We start from the raw sequence: 13,147 nt of genomic DNA, 5'->3' as shown, positions 1-13,147 counted from the left end.
CCCCCCTCCCTCCCTCCCCCTACCTCCAGCCTGCAGGGCGAACCAATTTATCACCGGCCAAAAGAGGGGCCTTCACTCTGTCCGGCTGCCTCCTGCCTCTTGCCTCCGTTAGCTGCTACTTTCCTAATGAAAGAAATAAAAGAGGCCCGTGTCCTGGACACTCCTGAGGGAGCTGGCGGGGGCAAGGAGACAAGTTCCAGACCCAACCAACCCGGGGAAATAATTATCTCCACTGCTGGGCCACGGAGAGGAGACCGCAACCCATCCCCCCCACCCGCGGCTGGGCCGGAGGAACTCACTAGACTACTGGACTTAACTTTATACATCGAGAGCACACAGCTCTGGATCTGCCATCACCATCATTAGGTAGTCACATGACCCTACGGGGCGGGGGATGGGCATAATGGGGCTACCGGAGGGGGGCTGTTGGGGGGCTGGATGGGGGCGGCGTGGAGGGGTGGACTCAGCAGGCATTGGCCCAGGGAGCTGGCACTTGGCTGTAGTTCCAGGGAGCGGAGAGTGGAGGACAAGTGCCAGACACAGCTGAGCGGAGAGGAAGAGAGGGAATGGGGGATGAGGAAGGAGAGAGAGATGACAGGAAGAGGAATGGACTGTCCGACAGGGATAAATAACGAGGAATAGAGACGGCGCCAGGTGACCCGTGGCGGGGCACCCTCGTAGGGACAGTGGGTCCCACTGGGCCACCCACCAGTCACCTACATCTAGACTATCACCAGCCCCACCAACCACAGGGCAGATGGGTCAGAGGTGGATCTGTCCTGGCTGATGGACTGAACTGGACTGGAGGGAAGCAGAGAGGACATACAGTGGATGTTCTTAGTCTGGGCTGACCACAAGAGGAGCTTTAGCTCCAATTAGATTACTGCTCTCTCTGCACTAGATTCTCCTTCTTGGTCTGTATCAAACCAGACGTGTTCACTCCATATATAGTGGTCATGTGTGGCTCAGTTGGTAGAGCATGGTGCTTGCAATGCCAGGGTTGTGAGTTTGATTCCCGGGACCACCCATACTTAAATTGTATGCACGCATGACTATAAGTTGCTTTGGATAAAAGCCTCTGCTAAATAACATATTATTATTATTGACACAGAGTTCATCTGTTATAATGAAACATGTTCATGTCAAAGCAATTCATTCAGAAAATATTGTCATAATCAATTAGTTGGTTGACATGTTGAGCCAACATGTGAATAGGGATCTATTCAGATACATTCATATCAGTCGCTGCTGACAGGTTTGGCATACAGTATCCAGATGAATCGTTTGGGAAACGCTGATCTTGATGAATCGTTTGGGAAACGCTGATCTACAGTATCCAGATGAATCATCTGCCATCACAGGGATGATGGTGATTAATAAACGTACATTTCAATTGAACGAATTGATTCAATACAAGAGTCAAATCTGTAATTGATAGTGAGGCGGAATTGTAGTGTATTGGCCAGTCAACCAATTCATAGACTGTTCTCTCTGCTATCGCACGGTAAGCGGTACCGAAGTCTAGGTCCAAAAGGTTCCTTAACAGCTTCTACCCCCAAGCCATAAGACTGCTGAACAATTCATCAAATGGCCACCCGGACTATTTACATTAACCCCCCCATTGTTTTTACACTGCTGCTACTCGACTAACCTGTTCCCCCGCACATTAACTCAGTACCGGTATCCCCTGTATATAGCCTCCTTATTGTGTTACCTTTTTAAAAAACATTTTTTTACTTTAGTTTATTTAGTAAATGTTTTCATAACTCAATTTCTTGAACTGCATTGTTGATTAAGGGCTTAAGTAAGTAAGCATTTTCACGGTTGTACTCAGCGCACGTGACAAATACATTTTGATTTGATTTGATTTGGACCCTTGTTTAGAGCCGAGATCTGCTTCCAAATGAGACAACTAGTGTACTGTAACTACCTAGAGAGCACAGGTTAACTCCATCTCAGTCACTACTGATCTAGATGGGGCTGCCTTTCTCTCTGTTAGATACAGCCCACCTGTGTCTATCTGAAATACACAGACCAAGTTGAACAAACTTAGGGATTCACAGCTATACCCTCCAAAAAACTGTCTTCTTGGGTTTTTTTTGTTATTCTTTTCTCTGTGTTTCATCATGAGCTGGCCTTCCTAATGTAATATACCACTGTGTGTGTGTGTGTGTGTGTGTGTGTGTGTGTGTGTGTGTGTGTGTGTGTGTGTGTGTGTGTGTGTGTGTGTGTGATGCTGCATGGAGTACCCATCACTCCCTCTGTATCTGCCTCAGGTCTTATCGATCTACTTCCTATGCCCATTCTAGCTCTCTCCACTCAACGAGATGTTGATTCAGAAACTGCATTGCAGCACAACTCGCTCCCCCCTCAAGTCCTAATGACACCCTTCACTCATTGATGAATGATTAAATGCTCACCCATGCAGTATTGTCTATTATGGCTTATTTTGGAGATGCGCTGTCCAAGCGTTGACCAAGCATTGTATGATTCTGATTGGTCAGAACAAATAATTGACAAGTGACTTATCCAATCATATTCAACTATCTCCCGCTTATTGAACATCATGATCCACCTCGTTTGACTGTGGCGTTTGGTTGTGGTCTGGAGGTGATTCGTCGAAAACAATAACTGACAAGTGGCTCATCCAATCATATTCAACCGTTTCCTGCTTTTTAAATATGACCCGGCCCATTTGACTGGTTGTGGTCTGGAGAGTAGAAGGCTGTTCATGACCATCATCATCAGGTTGTCTGGCTCGGTCACCATTCTAACTCCACAATCAGTCTGTTATTCCTTACCAGGAGACAGGATGCCACTTTTCATTTAGGGCTGCGTCCTACCTTTTAAATACCCTTGTAAATATTTGATCACCTCGGAAGGGTTCTGACAAGCCCATTTTGTAAAAAGGCCGGGCCTTGCAATTAAGTAATATCGGAGAATGGACTAATTACACTTGATAGGCTGGAGTGAGTTAATCTGATTTCCCATTGGGTCGATGCAGAGAGGGGCTATGAGGGGCCTGGGGAAATGTAGCTTGGGGTTTGGCAGGAATCCGTTGGCCAGTCCTTGTCTTGATTAGAAACTTGTTTTGTGTTCGGACTGGGTCGAGGGAACTCAATTTGTCCCTGCTGGTAAGACAAGAGGGCCCCGTAGAGAGGTGTGTGTGTGGGTGGGTGGTTGTATACGTGTGTGGGTGGGTGTTTGTGTGTGTGTGTGTTCTTAGCCTCCACTCCCAACACAAGGCCATCAGATGAACTCTATCCCATAATACTCCAGGCTCTGCCCCTAAGAGAGGCAGGTGACAGCGGGCCAGAATCGGCATGGTGATGGCCCATGCAGAAAGTCGATACTCACAGAGAAGAGGGTAAAAGAGGAAGGGAGGGAGGAAAAGAGGGGGGTTGAGGGAAGAGCCGATCAATGTTGCTGTTTGATCTCAGCCCGGTCTGAATAAATGTATATTTAAACGTGTCTCTCTCTCCCTGAGACCAAACATTGACATTCTCCTTGTTGATTTTGTGGATAAAGTAGTTTTTCTTTTTTTTTTCTTTCCAACATCTTGAGGCTTGTTTTTGCTACAGTGGTTTTTCTGTGCCTCGCTGCCGCTGGGATGGGCTGGCTGTCTGGCTGGGAGGCTGAGCATGCTGAGACGCCGGGCCGCCCTCCTTTTGGCCCGTGTGTCCAAAGCTCCGCATTCAACCAGACAATAACCATTCCACTCACCCTCCTCTTCTCCACACCATCACAACCCAGAAAAACTCACCCAGGAGTCCAGTCTCAGACAAACCCTCTCCACACATTAAGGTCTCTCTGTCGTCCTTCTCCGTGAGCCTTTCATCTTTAAACTTAAGGACATAACCTCCCTCATGTCCCCTTCTCTAACTGCCATCCATAACACAGAGTCAGGGTGTAGACAAACTTAAGGACATAACCTCCCTCATGTCCCCTTCTCTAACTGCCATCCATAACACAGAGTCAGAGTGTAGACAAACTTAAGGACATAACCTCCCTCATGTCCCCTTCTCTAACTGCCATCCATAACACAGAGTCAGAGTGTAGACAAACTTAAGGACATAACCTCCCTCATGTCCCCTTCTCTAACTGCCATCCATAACACAGAGTCAGAGTGTAGACAAACTTAAGGACATAACCTCCCTCATGTCCCCTTCTCTAACTGCCATCCATAACACAGAGTCAGAGTGTAGACAAACTTAAGGACATAACCTCCCTCATGTCCCCTTCTCTAACTGCCATCCATAACACAGAGTCAGAGTGTAGACAAACTTAAGGACATAACCTCCCTCATGTCCCCTTCTCTAACTGCCATCCATAACACAGAGTCAGAGTGTAGACAAACTTAAGGACATAACCTCCCTCATGTCCCCTTCTCTAACTGCCATCCATAACACAGAGTCAGAGTGTAGACAAACTTAAGGACATAACCTCCCTCATGTCCCCTTCTCTAACTGCCATCCATAACACAGAGTCAGAGTGTAGACAAACTTAAGGACATAACCTCCCTCATGTCCCCTTCTCTAACTGCCATCCATAACACAGAGTCAGAGTGTAGACAAACTTGCCTTTTATTTTTTGATTCGTGTCATTCTGATGCAACAAGAGCAGAGAAAAAGACTCCAACGGGTTGGCAAGTAGCCAAATAATGCACCATAAACATGGTTGTTACTGTGGCATTGAGTTCTGTTCAACTCCAGCTGTGTCATTATGTTCCTCAGAAAGACTCTGTGTGTGTGTGTGTGTGTCTGTGTGTGTGTGTCTGTTTGTGTGTGTGTCTGTGTGTCTGTGGGTGTCTGTGCAGGTATGTGTCTTGTGTTTATGGAGGTTGGGAGTTCATAGGGGCTTTGGCCCATTTACACTGAGTGGGGTCACTGCCCTGCCTCACCCCTCTCCCTCTTCTCACCCCTCACACACCCATCCTCCGGCCACCCAAGTAACACCCCTCACCCCACCCCCATACTACAGCCACCCAGGGTATCCACTTCTCCCCCTCAGGTTCCCCTGTCCTTGATCTGGGTTTAAATAATGAGCACTGTAATTACCATTTCATCTGGTTTAAACATCACTGGATTACCGTGATACATTTTCAATGTTGGACAGATTGAGAAAAATACATCTGTAATTATACCGGCTGGACATACGTCTAAATCATTTATTGTCTGTGTGATGTTAAAGCTATGCTGTGATTAGCAATTTAAATGTCCAGGGGAGATATTATTGCTTTCTGTATGTATGTGTAAAAAGAAGAGAGAGCAACCTGCTACTTGTCAGTGAGTACCTCTGTGGTGTGTGTGTGTGTGTGTGTGTGTGTGTGTGCGTGTGTGTGTGTGTGTGTGTGACGTTTTGACATTTGAAAAACATGGATGAATGTCTAATTTTGACGTGAGAATGTGAGAGCTTGTTGGTGTGTGTTGTGTGTGTGTGTGTGTGTGTGTGTGTGTGTGTGTGTGTGTGTGTGTGTGTGTGTGTGTGTGTGTGTGTAAAAGGTTTATTTATTCCGTCAACACCACAGATACATAAATAATGGACTCTACCTTTTTTATATCGTTTTAACTGTAAATAACTTCTGTAAGAGTAGTGTTTGAGGGATCAAATGACTTTTCAAGGAGTAAAATAAAATAAATATTAGGATTTTGTTGTTAAATGGTGACATATTAGTTCTTAAATGTCGGGACAATCTTGTCCGGCAGGGAAACGTTATTTTTATAGTTTAAAAAAATATTGATTTTGTTGCCTTATTTTAGCTTAAAAATACATTTAGGGGAATTTTATAAGGGAAAGAATTTATTTTGGAATTGTTCAAATATTTTCTAAATGATTCATTTCCTGATAGAATGGTCATGTTTTTATTAATTTTTATCTTTAGAGGCAAAAATATTTGTGTTTTGAGTATTTGTCGTCAACTCAATCAGTGGCTTGTCAACTAACCCCCTGAAGATCGATTTTCTTTGGTTATATTCAGAAATAAAACTTTCACTGTTCTGCAACAAATGCTTAAACTATTGAAGTATTTACTGTTCTATATCTAAGGGATAATGTTTGCTTTATATATGTTGTTTTATGTTCTGAACCTAGAAAAACATGCCAAAATGCTAATGAAATTAGCCCTGGAGCATTTATTAAAATATAAAAAATAAAACCAAAATACATTTGGAGATTTGTATCACATATTTGAATAATCTAATTAAACAGTCAAGGTGTCACGCCCTGACCTTAGAGATCCTGTTTATTCTCTATATTTTGATTAGGTCAGGGTGTGATTAGGGTGGGTACTCTAGTTTTTGTATATCTATGTTTTCTTTTTCTTTGTTGGCCTAGTATGGTTCCCAATCAGAGGCAGCTGTCTTAGGCAGCCCTTTTTCCCATCTTTTGTTGTGGGATCTTGTCTTTGTTTGATTGGATGTATTTTGCACGACGAAGCTTTTCGTTCTTTGTAAATGTTTTTTTTTTTTTGCTGGTTCACATTTTAATAAAATATGATGAACCCAAATCACGCTGCGTCTTGGTCTACCCTTAACGACGGATGTTACACAAGGCCTTTAAAAACCCTTGTCAGACAACACATGTATAAATGAAATGTCTTTACGGTGTCTGAAGGAGTTGACATGAATCCAGTTAGTTGCATTTTATGAAAACATTTAAGAATTAGGTTGTTCCTTTACACGGTGTGATAGCTGGTACTTTGGTCTATCAAAATATATATTTCAAATGTTGTTAATATTAAGAAGATTGTCCCATCTTTCAAGAATCCCTGACCTACAGTTGATGTCGGAGGTTTACACACACTTAGGTTGGAGTCATTAAAACTATTTTTTCAACCACTCCACAAATTTCTTGTTGACAAACAATAGTTTTGGTAAGTCATTGAGGACATCTACTTTGTACATGACACAAGTAATTTTTCCAATAATTGTTTACAGACAGATTTTTTCACCTATCATTCACTGTATCACAATTCCAGTGGGTCAGAAGTTTACATACACTAAGTTGACTGTGCCTTTAAACAGCTTGGAAAATTCCAGAAAATGATGTCATGGCTTTCGAAGCTTCTGATAAGCTAATTGACATAATTTGAGTCAATTGGAGGTGTACCTGTGGATGTATTTCAAGGCCTACCTTCATACTCAGTGCATCTTTGCTTGACATCATGGGCAAATAAATTGTAGACCTCCACAAGTCTGGTTTATCCTTGGGAGCAATTTCCAGACGCCTGAATGTACCACGTTCATCTGTACAAACAATAGTACGCCAGTATAAACACAATGGGACAACGCAGCCATCATTCCGTTCAGGAAGGAGACGCGTTCTGTCTCCTAGAGATGAACGTACTTTGGTGCGAAAGTGCAAATCAATCCCAGAACAACGGCAAAGGACCTTGTGAAGATGCTGGAGGAAACCGGTACAAAAGTATCTATATCCACAGTAAAATGACTCCTATATCGGCATAACCTGAAAGGCCGCTCAGCAAGGAAGAAGCCACTGCTCCAAACCCGCCATATAAAAGCCAGACTACGGTTTGCAACTGCACATGGGGACAAAGATCATACTTTTTGGAGAAAAGTCCTCTGGTCTGATGAAACAAAAATAGAACTGTTTGGCCATATTGACCATCGTTATGTTTGGAGGAAAAAGGGGAGGCTTGCAAGCCGAAGAACATCATCCCAAATGTGAAGCACAGGGGTGGCAGCATCACGTTGTGGGGGTGCTTTGCTGCAGGAGGGACTGGTGCACTTCACAAAATAGATGGCATCATGAGGAAAGAAAATTATGTGGATATAATGAAGCAACATCTCAAGACATCAGTCATGAAGTTAAAGCTTGGTCGCAAATGGGTCTTCCAAATGGACAATGACCCCAAGCATACTTCCAAAGTTGTGGCAAAATGGCTTAAGGACAACAACGTCAAGGTACTGGAGTGGCCATCAGAAAGCCCTGACCTCAATCGCATAGAACATTTGTGGGCAGAAGTGAAAAAACGTGTGCGAGCAAGGAGGCCTACAAACCTGACTCAGTTACACCAGCTCTGTCAGGAGGAATGGGCCAAAAGTCACCCAACTTATTGTGGGAAGCCTGTGGAAGGCTACCAGAAACGTTTGATCCAAGTTAAACAATTTAAACAAGGCAATGCTACTAAATACTAATTGAGTGTATGTAAACTTCTGACCCATGGTGAATGTGATGAAAGAAATAAAAGCTGAAATAAATAATTCTCTCTACTATTATCCTGACATTTCACATTCTTAAACTAAAGTGTTGATCCTAACTGACCTAAGACAGGGCATTTTTACAAGGATTAAATGTCAGGAATTGTGAAAAACTGAGTTTAAATGTGTTTGGCTAAGGTGTATGTAAACTTCCGACTTCAACTGTATATGCCACTAGAATACAGTACCATAACAAATCTGTTTGGCTTTGTCTCATGCTGTATTGGTTTAGATATTTCGTAAATTAGACATTTTTCAGTTAGGTTCTGAATCGGGTTTTGACTGGGTCAAATCCCTAAAATTTCAATGCAAAATGTGTGGATATGTTTTGTTACAATGTATTTCTTGCCATATCAATAAATAAAATCAGCTCTATAAATGTCTAGTAGCCGTTTTGATTCGACTTAAAGCCTGAATTCCCTCGTGGAATTGCATTATAAATCAGCTCTATAAATGTCTAGTAGCCTATCCCGTTTTGATTCGACTTAAAGCCTGAATTCCCTCGTGGAATTGCATTATAAATCAGCTCTATAAATGTCTAGTAGCCTATCCCGTTTTGATTTGACTTAAAGCCTGAATTCCCTCGTGGAATTGCATTATAAATCAGCTCTATAAATTTCTAGTAGCCTATCCCGTTTTGATTCGACTTAAAGCCTGAATTCCCTCGTGGAATTGCATTATAAATCAGCTCTATAAATTTCTAGTGGCCTATCCCGTTTTGATTCGACTTAAAGCCTGAATTCCCTCGTGGAATTGCATTATAAATCAAGGCTATAAAACAGACCACACAAGAAGAATTTCTTACACATTGTGTATTGGTCTGGTGTGACTATGTATTACCATATGTGTCAACTTTGCCTGGGTCAGTATTTTGCATTGAATCCCACACACATAATATTTTTGAGTTCACATACTGTAGGCATACCTTCAGCTACTGTTTACCTTTGTGTGCACTGTCTAGCTGTCTGTCTGTCTGTTATGCATCTCTGTTCATTCATGAGTGCTGAGTGTATGTGTGTACCTCTGTGTGTGTGTGTGTGTGTGTGTGTGTACATCTGAAGTGTGTGGGTGTGTACTTGTGTTTAAATCTGTGTCTACATCTCTCTCTCCCAGGACATCCTCCAGTCCTCCCAGAACTGTGTGATGTTGACCTGTACCAGCCCCTGGCAGCAGCCAGTGTCTTAATAACTCTGCCCCTGGTCCTGCTGCTCCTGCTGGGATAGCTGTGTGTCTGTGGCCCCTGCTCCACCAAGCTCCACTGGGCTCCACGGTGCAGTGTTGACCTCTGACACTGACTATGGCTAATGAGCCAGGTAGGGCCGTGGTGGAGCGGAGCTGGGGCCCCAGCAGCTGCAGCTGAGCTTTATACCCTGGTTCCAGGTGATGTCATTCGTCCTCATCAGCGAAGGTGTGTGTGTGTGTGAAAAGAGACTTGTCCTGCAACAACTGAAGCACTGAGAAGGTATGGACACACGCATACACACACAATGAGGACTCTTGCGCCATTAATAATTCACCAGCATTAATTATGACTTGTCTATATCTCAGTTTGATGCCATTGCTGAGGGCATGTTAATGCGACTGATGTCTGCAAGGATCCTCTCTCTCTTTTTACTCTTTTTATCTCTTTCCCTTCTAACTTTCGCTTTCTCCCTCTCTCGCTCTCTCTCTCTCTCTCTCTCTCTCTCTCTCTCTCTCTCTCTCTCTCTCTCTCTCTCTCTCTCTCTCTCTCTCTCTCTCTCTCTCTCTCTCTCTCTCTCTCTCTCTCTCTCTCTCTCTCTCTCTCTGTCACACACGCACACACCTCCCTTGGTGTGAGCATGAAGTCACCGCTAGCAGCCAGGCCCAGCCACAGGGACCTAATTAACACAACATAAATTATGGGATGCTGATGAAGCAGTCACTGGAGCCATCTCAGGGCAGACCACCGATGCGCTTGCTTTGCATTGTCCACACAACAGGCCAGTGTGGGGGAATGCCTTTAGTGTGTGTGGGTGTATATTTGTTTTCTTCCATTGCAGGGAGGGGGGTGTGTTTCTGTGTGTGTGTGTGTGTGTGTGTGTGTACACAGAGCCAATGCCACCACACCAGGTGTGTAATTAACTGTAGCCTGGTGGAGCAGTGAGCCCATGCTAATTAGCCTAGTGGAGGCTGCTTCTCCGCCACTCCTCTTTCCTCTTCTCTGTTGATCCTTAAGTGCCCAGTGCAGTCAAAAAGTTGAGTTTCCAGGGTGGCAGGCAATGTGCAACTTCTGCGTGTTTACTGTGAACACTGAGGCTGTACGTGCTTTAAGTTACAATTTTAAGTGGCTATTTGACCATAATGTAAGCCTACCAGAATGGTCAACCATCATAAACAATGGAAAAAATGCTTCCCATAACATTTTAACTTGGAAATAGCTGTTCAATCATTCAGGTTCGATCCCGGGCTGTATCACAACTGGCCGTGATCGGGAGTCCCATAGGGCGGCACATCATTGACCCAGCGTCGTCCGGGTTAGGGGAGGGTTTGATGGGGTAGGCTGTCATTGTAAATAAGAATTTGTTATTTTGCCAAGTTAAATAATAACATTCCACGAGACTTTTGAAAAAAACATACAGGGCTTTACATTAACCTGTTAATCTACTTTTCCTACAGACTGAAAATGTTGTGTTGGTTGATGCAAGAAACCACTTTACAAAATACAATTAATTATTATTCCCATACCATTATTACAGAGAATCAGACACATTATGCTACCCTCTGCCTATTGGCTACTGAGCTTATTCAAGCATGTCTCAAAATACAACACTGCCCTTTTAAGACAAAAAAAGCTCTTCACCTGACTCTCTTTTCAAAGATGTCTAGAAATGTACATGTTTTGTGCTCTTCTGGAAGCATTCACTCCTTCATTGCTGTCTACAAATTATCTATAACTGGGCTAATAACTCACTAACTGGCAAAGAATATGAACAAATGTGTGCGTGTGGCTGATGCAGCTCTCGCTTTGATCTCAAAACAAACTAATCTACTCAAGACCGCTCATGCTGTAAACAGCAGTTCAAAGTGAATGGCACAGATCCATATATGGCAGTGGGTTATTTGCACATAGGCCTACTGCAGCTCTGATTGGTTATGGCGCACCAGTCTATGTAGACTAGAGTATGGGCCTGAGTCGTGCCTGTCAATGCAATAGAATCCTTCTCCGATGAGTTCTGCCTACAAAACAGTCTCTTGCATACTTTGTTTTGCATACTACGTTTGCATAGTTCGTTTCGGTATGTTGCATTGAAATGGGCTAATATTGCATTGATTCGATCACAATTCCCACAGTAAAGGGAAACGTTGAATGTTAACAATCGGGAAAAACTCTAGAAAGCTGAGTGAACGGACTGATGTTTATTTTGCGAGGCAGTCCCTGTGCAGCTTAGAGGGAACATTGGTGGCAGGTAGCCTGGCAGTGAGTTTCCTGAGGTGGCAGGTAGCCTAACTTAAAGGTCGCTGGTTTGAATCCCTGAGCCGACTAAGTGAAAAATCTGGTGATGTGCCCTTGAGCAAAGCAGTTGAGCAAAGCACCATAATTGCAATATGAAGTTGGAATAATACTGTGAATTTGTGAAAATTATGATACTGCCCTTTTAGTGTAAGAGCTGTTTGAATAGACCGCCTGACATTTCAGCCTGTTTTGACTAGATGAACCTTTGGCCTTTCCATGGTGACATCACCATGTGGTAGATAAGTTAATAGACCATTAAGACAGAGGGTTCCAAAGCTAGTTTTTAATTTTCCCCTCAACACTCCCAGACCATCCTAGCAAAATTCTTGCTTGAGAAATTGCTCTTTGCTAAGAAGCTATTTTTGTTTATTTTTGCACATTTTAATTCAAAACAATCACAGTAAGGTATTTTATTGTTACCCAGAAATGATTTGATATTGAGATAAAAACAGCTACATTGGACATTTTTATAAATGTAACTAAATTAAATCTAAAATGTAATCTACATAATCTCCCCCATAATCAAGTATGGCCCTATCATGAGAGTACCATAAACAATAACTAGTAATGCTATTTTATATTATGTATTTCCTTTTCAACAAAACTGTATGAATAAGGCTAGAAATGACTTATATGAGTTCTAAATATAGTATAATCAAATTATAAAATGACTAACTACAAGGTGTTTAGGTAGAGAAAATGTTCATATTTTCTAAAGGTCTCTCTTGATCAAAACTTCTTTCCCCATCGCTGTGAATGTCTCACAGACCTCTAGCTTGGCATCCGGAACTCGTTAGGAACTTGCTTTACATCTCATATTATCTATGCATGGTGATGTCACCATGGAATACCGAAACCCCCGCCCATGCAAACCTGCTGATTAGAAGAACCCGTGTCGATTATAATAACACTGATCACATTTTTTTCACACTTTTACAGTGTTAGTTTCATCAGCTGTTGTACAATATGATACAAAACACTGGAAAAACAGAATTTTGACTGCGCTGGGCCAAGATTTTAAGTGGATAGATGGTTATGTAATTGCGAAATAATTCTATTTTGTTACACTCTTGATCCGGAGATCAGTCATTCAATGTAACAACTGACGGACATTAAAAACTAAACGTAAACATGTAGTATTTATTTCAGTTCAGCTCCTCCGGTTCCAGGGGAAACGTGTGGCGGAAGACGAAGAACGCCACTGATCTTTGGGTAAAGGAAAACAGCTGATGTGGCGTCTTATTAAATGAGTTATTATTACCGTCTTCACGGAGGGAAGAAAGGAGGGATTTCTGTCCTCCTTTTCTCTAGAGCCTTGTCATCCATCAGGAGAGAGAAAGAGAGAAAGAGAGAGGGATCCGTTTTGGCGGAGAGGAGACGAGTAACTGGGGCAGCAGCAGCAGTGTGTGTATGTCAGAGGTACTGGCGATGGTATTAGACCGATACTGCTAAT

This window comes from Oncorhynchus tshawytscha, unplaced genomic scaffold, assembly GCF_018296145.1.
Source record: "Oncorhynchus tshawytscha isolate Ot180627B unplaced genomic scaffold, Otsh_v2.0 Un_contig_5990_pilon_pilon, whole genome shotgun sequence".
Classification (NCBI taxonomy): domain Eukaryota; kingdom Metazoa; phylum Chordata; class Actinopteri; order Salmoniformes; family Salmonidae; genus Oncorhynchus; species Oncorhynchus tshawytscha.
Note: the sequence above shows the minus strand (reverse complement) of the source record.